The following is a 17,836-nucleotide window of genomic DNA, read 5'->3' on the forward strand; positions in this document are numbered from 1 at the left end:
AAGGGACTACCATTCCAGTAGGAGGAGAAGAGCCGTTGGTTAAGCGGTCTTGTCCACAGCTTTGTACCTGAATGACAACGATCCTTCCTCTGTTCACATTATCTACTAAACTCCTTAAAATTCCTGTCTGTGGAGAGAACCATTTTCCTGCAGCCTTCAAGAACCCTATCACCACAGTGTTTGGTTTGTGGGGTTTTGTCTTAGTTTAAATTCACCCAGAAGATGATGTCAAGATCAAGGATTCTGGTATAAACAGTTTCTTTGGGTGAGGAAGGAAACACTGGTGGGAGAATGGGAAAGGGATACCGGGAAGGGAAAGCAGTGAATAGAGCGCCCCAGGACCAACGCAGAATCTCCAAGTTTCTATTTGTATGCAGTCAGCTTACAATGAAGGAGCACTAATGAAGTTTCAGCAAATTACAGGTGATGCTGGGATTCCTTTGCCTGTCAACTCCTTCCATGTCCCAGTCTCTACTCAGGAGGCCTTAGAAACTTCCAAAGACAACCTGGGGGTCGCAGTCACAGAGCAGCGGCAGGAGTCTTTGGAAGATTTCATTGCTAGAACGTGTTCTCCTTCAGCAGACGTCATTTCTGGAACTGGAAGTCAAAGAAAAGAAGAGGAATTACCTAGAAATAGCAGGTCTTCTTCAGAGAAAATGACCAAAGCATAATATACCAAAAACTACTCCGCTAAGAAACAACCTGGGAAGGACCTGCATTCCTGCTCTGACTCACCTGTAAAGCAGAAAAGCAAAGGAATTGGGCAAAATAATTCTTTGCTTAATGAACCAATTAGAAGTGAGTCTTCGAAAAAACACATTTCTGTTAAGAAAGAGAGTACAATAGTGATTGTTTCATCAAAGACAACTAAAAGTAAACTCAGTCTACTAGAACATTCTGAAAGTGATACTCTTGGATCTGATTGTGAGTTCCCAGAAAGCATCCATATTCCATCACGCCTAACGTAGGTCTAAATCCTGTGTTTACTTGTTGCATTACCAAGCAAATTACCATGTCGACTGAGTGGAACTTGATGTCTCTGGGAAATTCTGAGGAGATAGCGTAAAACACATAGTTTACGGTTCTTCTACCTGAGGGTAAGAGAGCTGGGGTATTTATATACCAACTCCCCAGTATTACTGGAGGAGGCTCCTTCCAAATGGCGTTAATTCCCTGGCAGTTCTGTCCTGCCACACAGGCAGACAAATCTTCTGACTTCAGTGGCTACAGATAGCCCTCAGACAAAGAAAGGTAGGTGCTGGCATTTGGAAGTGGTGAAGGTAAGGGGATGTAGATTTCTTAGAATTAGAGTCCAGAGCCCTCTGCTCTTCCTTCCTTCTCCTCATTTTATAATCAAAGTAAATATGGTCCAGATACGTAAAGTCTCACACCTAGGCAGTGGCTGGACTACAGTGAGAACCCAGTTCTCTCACCTTTTCATCTTAGATTCTTTCATCCTCACCATGTTATTCACAAACCAATGGGGTATACTTAAAATAATAAAAGATTATTGCTCGGTTGAATTATCATGAAATTTAGAAAATACTTTTTCTTTGTGTAATATTAAGAAAATATAATCTTTAGGGACTTCCCTGGTGGTCCAGTGGGTGAAACTCCGTGCTCCCAATGCAGGGGGCCTGGCTTCCATCCCTGGTTGGGGAACTAGATCCCGTATGCATGCCGCAACTAAAAGATCCTGCGTGCTGCAACTAAGACCCGGCGCAGCCTAAATAAATAAATAAATAAGTTAAAATTAATAAATTGGTTATGGAACAAAGTAAAAATAATCACAAACACTCCTTTCTCTGTACATATCCCTCTTGGATGTTAGATGATCTTCCCACAGCTGCGAGCAAGACTGTTCTCAGTTCTGGGTCCTTCTGCTCTGCCCTTTGGATATTCTCTAAGGTCTTCTACTTAAAGTTTGTCCATTTGACTATTAAATACAAGAGCATGTGATGTAGCCAGCCCCATCCTCTTGTAGCACTACTAGTGCTTCTTAAAAATGCAATGAGGAAAGAATTTGGAAAACCTTCTAGTCCCACAGGGAACTGAAGAAACCCTGCAGGTGGAGCTCTAAGATGTGGGAGTGTTCAGGAAAATCTTAGGGAAGAAAAAAGCTCAGCTTCACAGGAAGGTCTGAAGTAGAACATTTGGCCACTGTTTCTCTCCACACGCTCTACTCTCCGAGCTACATAGACTGTTCTTCACACACTTCTGGGAGCTCCTAGGGCTATTCAGCATCTCTGCTCCATTCTGATTTTCCTCCTTTTCTCTAATCTTCTTTTCATCTCACTCACCCATTTCTCCTACTCTAGGAAGGGCTTAATTCTGGCTCAGAGATCAAAATAATTGGAATAGAAGCAAGGTGTTCAGACTGACCTCTCTTTGTTAAGTAGGTTTTGACATCTTTGTACCCAGAGATTCATGGCTGGATCTTCCAACTGAAATGATTTAGAAAGAACTCCTCATCAGCTTCTCTTTCTTTTGCTTAAATCGTGGAATAATATGCATAATGTAAAGTGTGAAACTTTCAGGTGTACAGCTCAGTGAATTTTAACAGAGTGAACACATCCAGGTAACCACCACCCAGGTCAAGGTGTACATTATCAGCACCGAGAAGCCTACTTCGTATGTCCCCAGTCATTACCAGCACCCCCAAAGTAAAGATAATCTTTCACCATAGATTAATTTTGCATATTTTTGAACTTCATATAAACGGAACCACACAACATGGACCCTTGTGTGTCTGGCTTCTTTTGCTCAATGTCAGGTCTGCAAGGTCGTCCTTGTGGCTAGGTCATCCATGGTGCATCTGTGGTGTTGTGAACAGAAGTGATTTATTTCTTTTTTCGTTGCTGTGTAGTATTCAAGTGTGTGAATCAACTACAAGTTATCCATCCATTGGGATCGTTTACAGCATTTTTAGTACTGAATTTCCTGAGGTCATTGGGACGGGATGAGATCATAATTATATTTAGACATTTACGCCTAAGCACATTCATTGGCAGGTTGACAATGGCCTGTCAAGTCTATTTATTTGGCTAACATGTACACGGAGCTTACTGTGTGTCAAGCACTGACCTAAGTGCTTTATAAATGTATACTCATTTCGCTTTCATACCGACACTCTGAGGTAGGTCACTATTATTGTTCCCATTAAACAGATGCAGAAGCTTAGACACGGATTGGTCTGGTTAAGTCACTGCCTAAAGTTACATAGCTAATCCAGCAGACAAGAAAGTTCTGGCCAGTGGAACTGCCTTAGATCATGTCTCTACTGTGCCCCTTGGATGTATTCTATTACAGCACCAAGAACATTGTCGTATATGTCTTTACTTACCTCTCTTTTTGCTCCTCTGGGCCGTGAGCTGGAGTGCAGCTCCTGTGTCTTATTTTTGCCAGTGTTGCTTCAATGGACAAGCCAGGGGCTTTGCTGAAATAAATGCTTGTATGAGGAGGGAGTTGAGCGTGAGGCAACGAGCTCATGGGCACCTTTTGTTAAAGTGCCTCAAATTTCTTTATATTTTCCTGGTGAAAACTGGGGGAGCAGGACTAGGGAGGAGAGCAGGAAAGGGGAAGAGGAGAGAGGGGGTGTCGCCCGTCGCTTGTGGGTCAACCATGCAAACTGCTCAGTAACCAGAGGAGAGAGTGAGGACGGAGAGCCTGGAGCTGTGCTGAGCACTAGAAATAGAACAGGAGCCACGTGTGTAATTTTAACTTTTTTAGAAGCCGCATTTTAAAAAGGGAAAAAGAGGTGAAATTAACTCTAATAATATATTTTATTTAAGCCAGTATATCCAAAACAGTGTCATTTCAAAATGTGATCAATGTAAGAATTATTAATGATACATTGTAGATTCTTTCTCACTAAGTCTTTGGAATGTACGACACCCCTTAACTCGGATCGGCCACGTTTCAAGTGCTCAATGGCTACCTGTGGTTACTGGCTACTGTGCTGGACAGTGTAGGCCTAGAGCCTCGCGACTCAAAGTGTGGTCCTTGGACCAGCAGCATCACAAATGGAAGTTTGCTAGAAATGCAGAATCTCGGGCTCCATCCCAGCCTTACTGAATCAAAACCTGCCTTTTAAAGAGCTCCTGGGGTGGGGACTTCCCTGGTGGTCCAGTGGTTAAGACTCTGCACTCCCAGTGTAGGGGGCCCGGGTTCGATCCCTGGGCAGGGAACTAGATCCCGCATGCCGCAACTAAGAGCCTGCATGCCACAACTAAAAGATTCCAGCATGCCACAACCAAGATCCCCCGTGCCGCAACTAAGACCCAGCGCAGCCAAATAAATAAATAAGTATTTAAAAAATAAATAAATAAAGAGCTCCTGGGGTGATTCGTTTGCACATCAAGGTTTGAGAAGCCGACCTAGTGATCAGCTGCATTGAAAGGGTATTTTCTAATGAATGGCAGAGAATTCCCTAACCCTGAACTTACAAGCACAGGGTCTCTAACTTCATTTGTTAACTTCCCTCCCTCTTTCCTTCCCTCCCTCCCTCCCTTCCGTCCTTCCTTTCCTGCTTCCTTCCCTCTGCTGGTTCCGGTTCCCACATTACAAAGACTTTTGCAGTCGATACCGCCCCTTCTCTCAAATGACAGTGCCAAGCTATGAAATTCTGCCAGCTCATCCTTTGTGAATGAAGGGAAGTGGATTCAGCCGCAGTCCTATCTCTCTGCCATTATCCTGTATTAAATGTCCTTCAGTTAGTGTGTGCTGCGGGTCCCCTGCGAGACCCCCCTGCTGGTTTATGGCACTTATGCATTAGCCTCATTGGTTACCAAACATCCCTATTATTAAGCCTTTAAAAGCCAGTCTTGTTCACCTGCCAGTCCTTTAATTTCCTTTTCCATCTCCTGGACGACTTTCCCAGATGGAATTTTTGTGAGTCTCTCCACATCCATCTTCTCTTTTATCTTGCAGGAATTTATTTCCTTGCAGCCCTCTCTTCTTTCTCTTCCTTTCCCTTTCTCTGTCCCATTCTTCCTCTCCCCCTACAGTGTGCTGTCTTTCTGCAATTTTTTTTTTTTTTTTTTTGTGGTACGCAGGCCTCTCACTGTTGTGGCCTCTCCCGTTGCGGAGCACAGGCTCCGGACGCGCAGGCCCATCGGCCATGGCTCACGGGCCCAGCCGCTCCGCGGCACGTGGGATCTTCCCAGACCGGGGCACGAACCCGTGTCCCCTGCATCGGCAGGTGGACTCTCAACCACTGCGCCACCAGGGAAGCCCTCTGCAATTTTTTAATACCGCTCTCTCTCCCCAAGAGAAGGTAATTACTTGGTTGAGAACAGGTTGGTTATAGCTATGTATGCATTCACCAAGCTGGAGCCTCGTCAGCAAAGCTGTTTCCAGCCCCTGCTGGCTCAAGCGACATTTGGCAAGTCATCGCTTTCCAACCCCATCCAGTTGTTCCTGCCAATTTGATGAAATTGTGAAGCAGGTTGCAATATTGGCAGTTTGAAAATGGATACTGCAGAGAGTTATAGAACCATAATTTGAAAACTTGTTTTTGTATAACTTGTCCACCTTACCTGTTTGTTTTTAAAGGGCAGTGCGATACAGTTTTAGCAATGTCTGTATAGTATTAAGCTTGAATTTTTAGAGAGAAAATTCAGGATGCAGATAGAAATGCTCAGCCCATGGGAATGTGCTTTATTTTCAAGTTGACATTTCACCAAGGACGCAATGGAAGCTTTTCATTTTGTTCTCCTTGCTCTGGTGTCTCGGGTTGCCTATAGTAGCAAACAGCCAACAATGGCTGGTGGGCCAAATCCACCTGCCTCCTATTTTTGTATGGCCAGTAGCTAAGAGTGGTTTTTACATTTCTCAATAATAGGGAAAAAAAAAACCACAAGTATTTTGTGACACCTAAAAACTACATGAAATTCACATTTCAGTGTCCATAAATCCAGTTTTCTTGGTCACACAGCCATGGCATTCATTTATTGTCTATGGCCGCTTTCGAGCTATAATAGCAGAGTTGAGTGGTTACGACAGACTTTATGGCCTGCGAAGCCCCAAATATTTACTCTCTGCTGCTTTGCAGACAAAGCTTGCTGACCCCGTGTCGTGTGAGCACCGATTCCTAACTTGGGCTGTATCTGGGGAGCTTTAAAAATACAAATGCATGTGTCTTGCCCCTAAACATACTGAGTTAATTGTTTGGGGTGTATCATTTGGTCATTTAAAAAACTCCGGGTGATTCTCATTTGTGGCTGAGGTTCAGAAAGAACCACATAAGCCAATATAAGGAGATGTAAAACTTCTTTCATTCATGACGATTCGAGGACCTAAAGAATATTTACTCCCTTACCTAGCATGGAAATACTAACTTCATTTCCTCTCCTTACGCTTATCGGGCTGTTTCTGATTCTTGCCCGCTTGCCTAGCTCTGATTTCTTTTCTTTTGACTATCTGAGTGTCTTTTTTGGCTCACATGTTTCCAAACACCATCGAAGAAAAGCAAGGAAAACAAGGTTGAATGATGGTCACTCCTAATTTTAGAACCACCTCGTTGGGGCTTTGACGGGTAATTCATGGTTCCTCCGGGTGGAGGAAAGCCATGGTGGCTGATGAGTGCATAGCTGAGAAAGTTCCTTCTTCCCTGACCACCTAGCAACATTCCGTTCACCCCTCTTCGCAGGTGAAGCTTAAGAACTGACCGCTTATGAAACCCTTTCTGTCCACTCCCCACTCCAGACCTGGCAGAATTGTCCCCTCCAGCCTCTGCATCCCCACTGCAACGCCCACGGACTTTTCCCCCACCAGCTGGGACACCATCTGCATTTACTGGTTTTATATGCCTTTCTCCCTCCACTGAAGTGTTGTTTGCTTGAGGGTAGAGCCATGTCTCATTAATCTCTGTGGCCCTTGCTCCCAGCAGCATGCTTATTATCCATTAGGTACTCAGTAAATATAACGAAGGAGGCAAGGAAGTAATGAAGTTCTGTTTCCTCAGGAATTCAAGGTGTTTCCTGAAATGCCTGTATCGGTACTGGCAGTTGCAGGCTGGAAACATAATGTGTTGTTGGAGACGGCACCTTAAGGCAAATCACTATAAGATGAACTCGTGGTTTTAGCAGAAAGCTTTGCTGGAGAACACCAACATGGCAAGGAGAATCATTGGGATCTTTATTGAATAGTATCAAATTAAATGGGACCAGCCACCACACTGAAGACCAGGCTTCACTGAAGATAGGACTGTTCCAGAGAGGGGCTCGTCAGGGGTCCAGAGTGGCCCCACTGGAAAGCCTGCTTCGCTCAGGAGAAATTCTTGGCAGTTACCTGTAATGAATTCAGCTAAAATCGTACCCATCCTTTGGTTTGAACCAGCCCTCTGAATTCCGGCTCAAATGGTCAACTTGCCCTCTCTCTGAATCTTCAGTTCACCTCTATATACATCTCTACTGTTTTTCCTCTCCAGTGGTCTAATTACTCTGTGAGGTGAGAGATCATGTCACTTAATTCACCACTGAATACCTGTACAAAACATGGTGCCAAACACATAGTGGGCGTGTGACAAATAATTGTTGATTGAATGAATGAACGAATGAATCTGCAGGACTCAAAGCTCCAGTTGCTTTCATCTGCTGTGGTGGGTCATGGTGTTCAACCCCCCAACATCCAGACCACTTCAACTGCTGAGTCTAAGTTCCAGATGTTCTTAACCTTGGGCCCACAGACCCTTAATTGGTCCATGGATAAAATTTGAGGGGTCTGTGACTGTGCATGGAAAAAATACCTCTTTATTTTCACTAATCTTTAACTGAAACATAGCTTTTCCTTTCATTATAAATGTAGGCAACAAACCATAGTAGTATATTAGCAGGAGCTATGATTTTTGTCACCAGTGGAATCCTTTACGCTCATCAGCAATTCAGAATTATTGTAGCAATTATATCTACCACCAGATTTTGTTATTTAATGTGTTAATAAAGAAGCACACATACTTATATCGTGAATTTATTGAATGACCAAATTAATCTTAATTAACCTGAATGAATGCGTTAAAATGCTAATAACGTTATTTCCAGATAACTGGATTTCTTTTTATTCTATGTATTTTACTTTATACGTTTAAAAAATTCTTAAAAAGAGTCCCTAGGCTTCACCACACTGCCATAGGGTCCCCTGGCACAAGCAAGGTTAAAAATACTTTTCTAGTGCTGGTTATAGAGGTGGACCCACTTTGTAAAAAATGCATCAATCTATACACATATTTTGAGGTATATTATACTTCAGTAAAATGTTTTTTAAAAATTGGTCTGAACCAATCATGGCAATCCCATATGAGTAATTAATTTAATAAAGGGTATATGTCCCAGTCTGGGCCAATGAGACATAAGAGGAAATTCTGCCACGGAGACTGGATAGGAGACACAGAGAGAGAAGTCTCCTCTTGACCTGGACTTCGTTGTATCTGCATGTTATATCTGGGGCTGCTGTGGCCATCCCACAGAGGTGGACAAAGCAGAGTGGAGCTGGAGATACAACATAATGTGCTTGGAGTCTGCCCTGACCCTGGACACCTTGTGATTGGGCTAACATATTTTCTCATTGTTTAAGTCAATTTGAGAGCCATTTTCCATGACTTGCAACGTTGTGCATCCTTACTGATGCACAGGTGTGAACACAGAAAAGTGAACAGTTCTATTCATACCATACACGGACAACACAAACACAAGCATGATCAGTCCTCATAAAATTAATAAGATCATTTTCCTCCAATGCTGAGTGTTGGAGCTTGGTTGACCACCCATGGACCACAACCTGACTGACCACACAAGTAAGCAGCTGACATGCACTGATAGAATAGTCTGGGCCCTATTCAGTATCCATTCAAATTCCCTTTTGTGACATTGGCATTATCCAAACTTTGATGTTCCTCTCCGGTCCCTGGACTTGGAAAGCTGTCTGACATCCTCTACTGTATCAACTGTATTAATATTCTCAAAGAACCGACTTTTAGCTTCATTGATTCTTCTCTATTGTTTTCTATTGTCTTGATTTCCTTTCTCACCTTTATTATTTCCTTCCTTCTCTCTTCTCTGCATTTGATCTGTTGTTCTTTAACTTTTTGAAATGGAAACATAGATCATTGATTTTCGGCCTGTCTTTCCTAATACATGCTTTTAAAACTATAATTTTGCCTCTGTGCCCTTCTCTATCTACACCTATAAGTTTTGGTATGCAGCATCTTTCCTTATCAGTCCAAAACGTTTCTAATTTCCGTTGTGATTTCTTCTTTGACTCATGGATTATTTAGAAGTGTATTGCTTAACTTTCAATCAGTTTTGAATTTTCTAGTAATCTTTTTGTTATTGATTTCTAGCTTAAGATCACTGTGATCAGAGAATATATGTACTCTGAATGATTTCCATCCTTTGAAATTTATTGAGACTTGACGACCCAGTATATAGTGAATTTTGGTAAACGTTCCTTGTGCACTCAAAAAAGAATGTGTGTTTTGTTACTATTGGGGACTGCCCCTGTTTTGAACCTCTCTCCATACTTCGTTACAGTTTTGACTGTTCTATCTTTTCAGGCTCCGTATCTCCTGCAATGGGACTCCCTGCTGAGCATTCCCTCATCTCCAACACCAAGGCCACTGAATGCCTCCTCACCCACGTTCAGGTGAGTTGCATGGAATTTGGACAACTAGTGCCTTTTCTCTAGTTCTTAGCAGGCAATCAGGGCAATCACCCTGCATCAGGGAGAATTACCTTAGCACTTAGATCTAGAAATGGAGCAATATCTTGAGAAACTGCTTCACTTCCACAGAGAGTGATCCAAATATCCACCTCCCACATAAAGACACACTTCCACATATACACACAGTCTCTGTCTGGGGCTGGGTGGCGAGTGTCACAAATGCCCATGGAGGGGGTGTGCTTGGGGAACTTGGGCTCTAGCCCATATATGACTGCCACATATGCAAGACAAAGTACACGTGGCAGCGGCCACGTGGTTATTGCAAATGCCTCTGGGCGGCTGTTACATTGAAACCTAAAGATAAACTGATCCTCCATATATGTTTTCCACAATCAGAATAATTTAGGATAAAATGGGCACAAACGGTGAGTCAGTGCCAGAGAGAATAACGAGAGAAGAAAAATAAGGGAGCCAAAGTAGATGACAAAAGATCAATACGCTGCCTAGAGTGGTATTAAGGCGACTGAGGCAAAGCAAGTTAGGGGCTCACAACTTCGTTTCTACGGAGGCAGATGTATGGAAGATGGGTTCCTGATGTGCGTGACCATGGAGACCTCAGGTCAGAATCAAATCTCTGTAATCTCACTTGATGGGACTTGGGAGGGGATGACAGAAATGGTTCTGGGTAGTCAAGGATTTTCCCTTCATAGCTGACACACAAATTCACTTCTCTGTACAGGTTTAGGGAGCAAGCAGTTAGTCCAGGGTACGAGTGGGTCTTTCTTCCTGAGGGGAAACTTAGAAGAGAGGGATTAATGTGACAAACTCCAGTGTCCATTGCTGCAGTTGGACTTGGGGCTGCAAGTGGTATTTGCTATCTTCCTGTTCCACCGTCCTTTCTCAATTCCCTTCACTCTCAGCTGCCGTCTCTGCTGGTCTCGATGGCTTGCCCGGTAACGTGATCGCCTCAGTAACTACTCCCTTCTCAGACTGAGCTCGATGCACGTGTCTATTCACAGTCACAGTCGGGTGAGGGAGTACCACAAGGTGGGCACACGGATCACGTGGGCGCCACGTGTGTTGCTCCTTGCCCTTGCTGTGTGAAAGTAGACCAGCCTTCTCCTGCTGACCAGGGTCAATTACCCCGTAGAATGGCGACTCATTATTTGCTTGCTGGACCTAGGACACAGGGAACACAAGGGGACAGGTGTAGCTTGCTATGTCTTCTAAAGGGGAACTGTGGTGGCGAGAGTATGCCCCCTTTGGGACATACTCATCGAGAAGAGCCCAAAGTTGAAGGGGTGGGAAGCACAAAGTCCCCCAGTGGGTCACTGGCAGTAATGGCAAGTGGAATCACTCCTACTTCCATTTCTTGGTTCACAGATCCATGGGCTTTTCCTGTGGGGGTGTAATGCCATATCAACGCCTCTGTTTCGGTGTGTATACTGAATCCTGGAGGATGGCACTCCACCCTTGCCGGGCCTTGCCTCTGAGCTGGCGTTTCAGCTGTACCTTCAGCGGGCAGTCCTGTTGCTCTATGATGTCCAGTTGTGTTCTGAATGGTACAGTGTGTAATACAACCAGTGCCTCCCATGATTATGAGTCCACTGTCCCACCTCCTGTGCTGTGAAATGAAGCGTCCTGGTCAGATGCTATGTTAAATGCTGTCAGGCATTTTGTAAGCCCCTGAATAGTGGAGCTGGTTGAGGCTGTGCAGGCAGATAAGGCAAACCCATATCTGGAATAAGTATCTATTTCTGTGAGAATGAACAGCTAGATTTTCCAGGATGGAGGGGACTCACATGAAGTCAATTGCTATCAAGTGGCCCATCAGTCTCCTTAAGGAAAAGTGCTATATTGGAGGCTCAGCATTGGTCTACGGTGCTAACAGGTTGGGCAACTGAGGTGGCAATAATAGATTCCTGCTGGGCGCCTGTGTGACCTCCATCTCTGACACCATGGTTACCCCATTGTTTCCATTGTGCCAATTCTGTGGTGGCTAATGATAAAAGCTGGATGGCATCAGTTAGCTGGATCATTTTGTTTACTTGGTTGTTCAGTGCCTTGTCTCCACGATCGACGCTTTCTGGTGGGTGTTAACCTGAGAATCATGGATCTTCACACTTTGTACCTGCTTCCATATGTCCATCCACATGCCAGAATTAGTCACCAGGCTCACCTAAACACAAGGGAGCCAAGAAGTGTATTCCAACTCATATGCTCAGAAAATAGAGAGCAGGAAATATCTGGAGAATAGCAGTAATGACTACCACAGCCTGCATTTGTTATACTCTGCTAGAAGTGTCTCAAGGCATGTTCTTTCTCTAATATTCTACAGTTTTAGAGAAAGTAAATGTTTACTTACAGCTTTCTTTCTTCCTAGAATCCAAGCGATGTTTCCTTAGGGCTGGGTACTCGCAACACTATTCCCTTATACTTTGTTACTGGTAAAATTATGTGATTCCTGGTGATTTTTGTCCTGTTATGGAGGGATTTTTCAAAAGCAGCTGTTCAATACTCATACAAATAGGCTTGCAGTGAGCCCACCCAACCAATCTGGCCGGTCACACCCATGCACATCTGAATCCCACAGAGACACAAATCTGGCCTGCCACTATGCTTATAACACCATTTATATTTTTTTGGCCCTCAGCTGATTCTCTCCCCAACTACTATAGAAGCTCCTTGATGCTGAGACTTTGTCTTTATAACCCCAGTTCCTAGGACGGTATCCTGCCCACTTAAAATGCTTTGTAATATTTGTCATTGGTGATGAAATGATTCTAAAAAGCAAACAAAATGGGTTTTATGACAAAGATAGCCACCCATGCAAATAATTCAAGGCAAACAGTTCTCAGAGGATAAACAGGACCCAGAATGCTTTTTACCCAGGGCGCCCACTGCTCTGACCTGTAGCAAACGGAAAACTCTGCAAGTTAGAGCACCGTGTTGACGTTTCGTGCGGCAAGTGTTCAGAGGATCGCAGCTCCTCAGGAAGGCTTTATTGAATCTGAATCCCAGAAAGTAGGACAACCTTAGCCCAGTCTATGCTAATTAAAAGACTATAACCATTTTATTATGTCCAAGACCTTAAGGTGTTAAAGGCCACCATTTTCAAGTTGAAAAAGTCAATCTTCAGGGCCCTTGCTTGCTATCTATCTATCTATTAACATCTTTATTGGAGTATAATTGCTCTACAATGGTGTATTAGTTTCTGCTTTATAACAAAGTGAATCACCTATACATATATCCCCATATCTCCTCCCTCTTGCGTCTCCCTCCCTCCCACCCTCCCTATCCCACCCCTCTAGGTGGTCACAAAGCACCGAGCTGGTCTCCTTGTGCTATGAGGCTGCTTCCCACTAGCTATTGATTTTACATTTGGTAGTGTATATATGTCCTTGCTTTCTGTTTCTATTCCTTTCTCCATTTTAACTTTTACCCCCAACCCAGAAGCACAAACAAAATGCCTTCTATTTGGGGAAACCAAGAAATTGTTTTGATATTTTGTTTTATGACCCAAACCTATGTATTACTGGCTGCTGAGGCATTATTTCTCCCTATACACTCATCATTCATAGCTCCGGGGGTGAAAATATTCCAAAATAGTATGTAATGTCTGTTATACATTTAGATGCATAAATTTTCATTGTCAAGATGGTGATTTAATAGAAACTTACAGATTCATAGTAGAATATTTTTAATGCCTAGGTTTTTTTAAAAACAAAGTGTGTGTGTGTTCATTTCTTTCTTCTTGGAAATGTTATTTCTTTGTAATATAGTCTTTATTTATCATGGATGGGTCTAACAAATTTTGGCAATAGGCTAAAGAAAATTAAGGAAAAAGCATTTATTCTCTTAAGAGTAAGGAAGTAAAGCATCTTGATTTCATATCCATCATGTCAGCAATAAACCCAAGGTCTCAGGTCCTGTAACATCAGGCATGTAAGTTGAATATGGGATTTCTCATTTTAAGGTATTCTTTCTTTGGGACTGTAAATCACAGACATTGGATTAGCCCCCCCTGAGAATTCAGGTTTGTGCCAGCCTATATTATTTTGAGTATTTTTTAGTCTAATTTGAAATTTTTATTTTTAGTGCTTTTAAAAGTATAGTTTCTTTCTCTTTCCCTTCCTCTCCCTCATTCACTTGCTCGTGTCCTCACTCTCGCTCTCAGTGTTAGTTTGATGTTACTGATCTCCTCCACTAATTCCCTCACTTGTTTTGGCAGGAACTTCTTTGCAAAGAAATATAATCACTCCTCTTGGCTATAAAGTAACCTTGGCCCAGTAAGATTATACTGAAGGGGAACCTAAGGTGTTCCTCAGGTGTCACGAGAAATAAGTTGTCTCTATCTGTTTTTAGAACCATTGTAATAGTTTCAAGCTCCTGAAATCAAAGTTCAGGATATAAACTGTAAGATATTTTTCAAGTAATTTGAATAATCCCTCACTGGGAATTTGAGTTGTAAATGCCTTTGATACATTCTTTTGAAAGTTGGAACAGGAGTGAGTTACAGTAGTAAACAGCTGACATTTCTGTGCAATGGAAAAGGCAATGCTTATTTTACTTCATCCTGTTTAGTAATTCATCTTCAGGAACTGGGCCCTTCTTCAGCCGAGGCTAGGGAGAGGGAGGGAAATCAGACAAGAATGCGACTAGAAATTGTGCTGTGTCTCGTCCCATTGACTGTCATCTCAGACTTTGGAAAATACCACCCATGCAAGACAAGCAATCAGAATATTGTAGAATAGTATATGATTGGAGCAAAGAGGAGCTATAAGGCAGTGCTGTCCAATGGAAGTATAACGCGAACCACTTCTGTAATTTTAACTTTTCCAGCAGCCACATAAAAAAAGTGAAAAGAAGCAGGTGGATCGAATTGTAATAACATTTAATTAACACGGTATATCCAAGGTGTGCTCATTTCAACATGTGATTAATATAAAAATATTAACGAGATACTTTATATTCTTTTTGGCACTCAGTCTTCAAAATGTGGTATTGTACATTTCTAGCATATCTCAGTTCGGACTTGCCACATTTCAAGGGCTCAGGAGCCACACGTGGTAAGTGACTACCGCAGCAGACCAAGCAAGGATGGATAATATCTCATTCAAAACCCTCTCTGACAAATAAGGACTCAGGAACCAGAGAGGTTAAGCCACTTGCCCCATGCAAGCTGCTGTGTCAGACAGCAAGACTCAAAACCAGATCTTCTAATTACCTATCAAGGCCACTTTGCACTACTTCAAGAGGTTTTCTTGGCCTGATATCTTATGGACTTCCTCCCCCAAATTTCACGCCTCTGCAGCTTCCAACAAGAAAGAAATATTAAAATAGGAACAGGGGGATCAGACAGATTCATATGTGAGACTTCAGCAGCATTCTCGTACAAGGCTTAAGAAGGAAGTGAAGAGATATTAAGTAATATTTTAAAATCTCCTATCTGCTTTAAATGAGTTAAAAATCTCGAGGCCTAGGCAAATTATATCTGGGATCATTGAAAGAATGAGATGAGATAACAGAACTGCTATTGGTTACCAGGAAAATGATGGACAGGGGAATAAATGCTAGAGAATTGGCACATATCCAGATTTCTCTAACTGGAAAAGGCAAATGATACTAGTAGCAAACATGTACATAGTACTTACTAGGTGCCAGGCGCTGGTTCTGAGTGCTTTACACATGTGGCTTCATCAGTTCCTCACAATAATCTTATGAGGTAGGTACTCATACTAGCTTCACTTTTTAGATGAGGAAACTGAGACCACAGAGAGGTTAAATAATCTGTTTACCATGTATTGCCAGTAGATGGCAGAGCCAGGATTTGACTCTGAAGTCTAATTCTTTGGATTGGCATTGCACCATGCTGCTCACAGATTTAAGATTTCAGTATCTGTCTAGTTCCCTGCCCTCTCATTCTCCCTTTCTCCCTGGCTGGGAATCATCTGATAGCCTCTTAAAAGTTCAGCCCAAGCCAGGTTCTGGGGCAAGGGGTGACTTCAGTAAGAGAAGTCCTAGTTTAATGCTTTGCAAGTCCACCGTCATATGCTATTGGCTACCATCCCCACCCTGACCTTATGTCTCAGTTTGGGGCCCTGGGTCCTTCCTTGTATTATGTATCCCTAAGTTAAGTATTGGAGTCTGTTCTTGGACCCTAGCTTGCAACTTGTGGACAGAAGACTCTGATATCCCAGTCTCCTCAGGTCACTGTACAGAACCTTTCCTTGCGTCTACTTGCCTGCCACTTCTATTCCCTGTTACCTCTTTTTTTAAAAAAATACTTATCGATTGATTGATTGATTTGGTTGTGCTGGGTCTTAGTTGCGGCTCGCTGGCTCCTTAGTTGTGGCATGCGAGCTCTTAGTAAGGGCATGCATGTGGGATCTAGTTCCCTGACCAGGGATTGAACCCTGACCACCTGCATTGGGAGTGCAGAGTCTTATCTACTTTGCCACCAGGGAAGTCCCTATTCCCTGTTACCTCTTGAGAGACCTCCGTGACAACAATTGCTTTTGACAAAGCCTTGTGTGAAATTATACTCTCCACCCACCATGTTCCACCTATGGGTTCAAAACTTGCTCCTATCGCTCAGATCATTTCCAACTCCCCGTCCATTCCAGCAACTGAGTCTAACTTTAAGAATCAGCCTCTCGGGCTTCCCTGGTGGTGCAGTGGTTAAGAATCCACCTGCCAATGCAGGGGACACGGATTTGATCCCTGGCCCGGGAAGATCCCACATGCCACGGAGCAACTAAGCCTGTGCGCTACAACTACTGAGCCTGCACTCTAGAGCCCACGTGCCACAACTACTGAAGCCCGTGCTCCGCAACAAGAGAAGCCACCACAATGAGAAGCCCGTGCACCACAACGAAGACGCAACACAGCCAAAAATAAAACAAACAAATAAATAAATTTATAAAAAAATAAGCAAACAACTGTTCTCGTTAAAAAAAAATAAATAAAGAATCAGCCTCTCCCAGTTTGCTTGGTTTTCTGCACAGGTGAATCCTTCCAGTTATGAGTGAAACACCATAGTATCAAGTCATTGAGCTGGGCATTGGTCCTTGGAAAAATTATAAGTGTATTATTAAATAGTTGATTTGGAAGCACTTAAAATGGAAAGCGATTATTGTTAAGAAATCCTTCTAAAGCCAAACTCAATTCTTTTTCCCTTCGTCTGGATAGTGTTCCGAAAATTGCCAGTAAGAAGAATGCCTTAGACATAGTGTATCTGGATCTCAGCAAGCTATTAAACAGGGCTATCATATTTTTGTGGATGAGAAGTAAAGAGATAATAGAATAGATGTGTGAATTCACATCTGGTCTTGAATGTCAACTTTGAGCTAGATTCCAATACTGTTGTAACAGCCTTCCTCTTAACCCTGTCCTACTCTACTTCTTATTAAACGCTCTAATAAACACTTAATGAGGAAAGCTCAGTGAATGTGTAGAAGATGCAGAATAGAGATGAATAGATTCCATAGCCAGTGACATGTTCAGAAGTCAGAGGGTTCTCCACAAGGTAGAATGAAGAGTTAAAATGAACAAGATTAAATACAATAAGGATGCATATAAATGTATGTATTTTTGTTTAAAAATTAAACTATACAAAAACAGTGTGAAAAAGACATGGGCCAACATTAGTATAGTGGTGGTAAAGGGGGAGTCTTAGGATCTTTATATATTGTAACTCACTGTGAGCCAAAGTGTGCACGGCTGCCAAGGATCGAATGTGATCTCGGACTACATTAATTATAGTATAATGGGAAGGTTAATTCCCTTGTACTTGGTACCTGCCAAACTCTGCCTGGGTTTTTGTACTCAGATCATGGCAGTCTGACAAACTGCAATGGATCTGGTACAGGCAGCCAGGGTGGAAAAGGGTCTGGAACTAATGGTATGCTGGAGCCAGCTGGTACTCACTTGCTGGAAATTGCTAGATATTCAGGAATTTTGTGAGCTGGTTGTTAAACCCTTAGTAGCTTGAAACGGGTCATGGTGAGAGTATTTACACCATGGTAATCAGCAAATGCTGTAAATCAAGACTTTGTTTTCCAGACAGTGGGTCTGCCAGGGTACTACTGTCAATAATTCCCTGATATGAAGAATGATTAAAGACAGACAGAGTGTTACATTCAATCAAAAAAAAGAAACACTCTAGTGGGGAGAGGAT

At 42.8% G+C, this 17,836-nt stretch overlaps 1 long non-coding RNA gene across 1 annotated transcript; it reads right to left on the minus strand.

The window, feature by feature from the left end:
• Positions 1–470: 470 nt before the first annotated feature.
• On the minus strand, positions 471–866 carry LOC113614336 (uncharacterized). The gene is made up of 2 exons (XR_003430587.1): positions 736–866; positions 471–597 (listed from the first exon to the last, which is right to left on the minus strand). It is a non-coding gene; the product is annotated as an uncharacterized LOC113614336 (long non-coding RNA).
• Positions 867–17,836: the final 16,970 nt, after the last annotated feature.

Source organism: Aethalodelphis obliquidens, unplaced genomic scaffold (genome assembly GCF_003676395.1).
Source record: "Aethalodelphis obliquidens isolate GAN/ISIS:26980383/991018 unplaced genomic scaffold, ASM367639v1 scaffold94, whole genome shotgun sequence".
NCBI lineage: Eukaryota > Metazoa > Chordata > Mammalia > Artiodactyla > Delphinidae > Aethalodelphis > Aethalodelphis obliquidens.